Source organism: Branchiostoma lanceolatum, chromosome 2 (genome assembly GCF_035083965.1).
Source record: "Branchiostoma lanceolatum isolate klBraLanc5 chromosome 2, klBraLanc5.hap2, whole genome shotgun sequence".
Taxonomy (NCBI): Eukaryota; Metazoa; Chordata; class Leptocardii; order Amphioxiformes; family Branchiostomatidae; genus Branchiostoma; species Branchiostoma lanceolatum.
In genome coordinates, this window is record NC_089723.1 from 11,439,415 (window position 1) to 11,441,528 (window position 2,114).

A 2,114-nucleotide genomic window follows, 5' to 3' on the forward strand; every position below is an offset into this window, starting at 1 on the left:
GTGCTTGTCTCTCGGCTGTCAATCATGCAGTGTCCATGGTAACCAGTACCGCGGCTACCCGTCAATCAACGCCGTTGCCATGGTTTCATCCAAGCCGGGGAGTCCCCTCCGCCGTGTTTGTTACTTGTTGCCTTGACGACCGGCATCGAGTCTGTGGGAAAAAGAAACGACGTATTACCGACAAATTTGTCGGGAAACATGAGTTTCTTATCAGGAATTTCGAGACCATCGAAAAATTACCGTGTGTAACTGTAATGTGTATGTCGGGAAATGTAGATCGACCGATTTAACACCGATAGTGCTCCGACCAGCCTAAAATCCGGAGGACAACTGTTAACGTTTCCCGATACATTCCCAGAGAATTGTGACTATGTATTCCCGACATGTTTCCAGTGTATACCCGACCTCCCCGAGCACTGTGAAAATTCTGACAGGCGTACGAACGTCGTAAATACCGTATTTTACAAACCTCCATCCTTCATAGAAATCAAAAGATCGTCAAATATGATGGTTCAGCTATTTTCTGACTTAGTATAGTCAACTGTTTGTGTCTTATATCAATGTGGAGACCGTAAGAAACAGCCGTTCTGGGTGCCCCATATGGCGGCCGTCATAGCGAGTTTCCTGGCTTGTTGGGGCCCCAAATGGAGTATACCGGTATACCCATACGGGTACCTATACGGGTACGGGTACCTATACAGGGTTTTCCCCTTACCCATTTCCAGTAGGTGAAATTGGATTTTTGTAGCGAAAAGGATGTGAGGCTGGAGACTCTTTGCATATAATAAAACAGCGATCAGACGACTTCGCATTCCTTGGAATTTTAGAGACCGTCGGACACCGAGAAACTTCGCTGCCGGGTGAGCACCAACATGGCCGCCCACGGAGGGCAGGGTTGATGACGTCACGTGAATACGCCCTATACAGCCAAATATGGCTAATACAACCAAATATCTTAATCGTGATTTGGCAGAGACTATGCAAATCTAATTAATATCAGTTTCTATGCAAAATCTAATTCGTCAAAGGCGTCACACCAAATCCTAACCTTTCCACCTGTGCAGCTCAAATTCGGAACAGGTCGCTTTCCCATGACCCTGTACATAGTAACAGATCTACACATGCTACAAGCAATTTGCACAGACATCAACTTCCGCCTGTTTTGATGTCTCGTGTTCTGAACATGCCATGCTCTTGATTTTTTAGTTGTAGATAGCACTTGGGCTAGAGGGTCATAAGTACTGAGGAACATTTATACATCCACCGCATTTCATGATAGGACTCTCAAACATATGACATATGTAACTGAGAAAGAGAGAAATATTGATAGATATCAACTATGCAAATGAAGACCTCATTTGCAAAACTAATCAGAAAATACTATAACTCAAGATGGAGTTTACGAATCATCATGATTTTTGGTATGTAACGATAGCTAAGTGATGCTTTGCTTAATGAGATAATAATTGTGCAAATCAGTTTCAAATTTGCATAATCAATGAGAGAATTAAAAAGTGATGTGTTCAATGACAGGACTACTATTAGTATTAAGATATGTGACATTTGTAACTGAGGAAGAGAGCAATGTTGATAAAACTATGGAAATGAAAAAAAAAATTGTCGAAGACCAATAGAAGACGCTATTCTTGCACGGGGGTGGTGGATTTTTTTGAAAAATTTATTTTGGAACGAGATGACCTGGCAAAAGTCGAAGTTTGAGTGGAAGTGTTTATGGACTGCTCCATTTTAACTGAAGTTGCCGCCAGAAGACTCAATTCTCGCACAGGAGGGTACTTCTTTTATATTCAATTTCGGACTGGGGTGATTTTAGGCAAAACTCCATTCTTAGTGGGGGTGTTTTTTACTGGTCCATTTTACATGGGCGTGTCGCTGGAAAACTCCAGTTTCGCAGGAGGCCCAGTCTAAAAAGAATACAATTTCGGACTGGGGTGATTATGCAAAAGTCACTTTTAGTGCAAGTGTTTTTTAACAAGCCATTTAACTAGAGGTGCCAACGGAAGAGTTCATTCTCGAATGGGCATGGCCTTTTAAGAAATTCAATTTCGGAACAGCCCGTTTTGCATGGGTAGGGAGATGAAGCGTCAAGACACCGT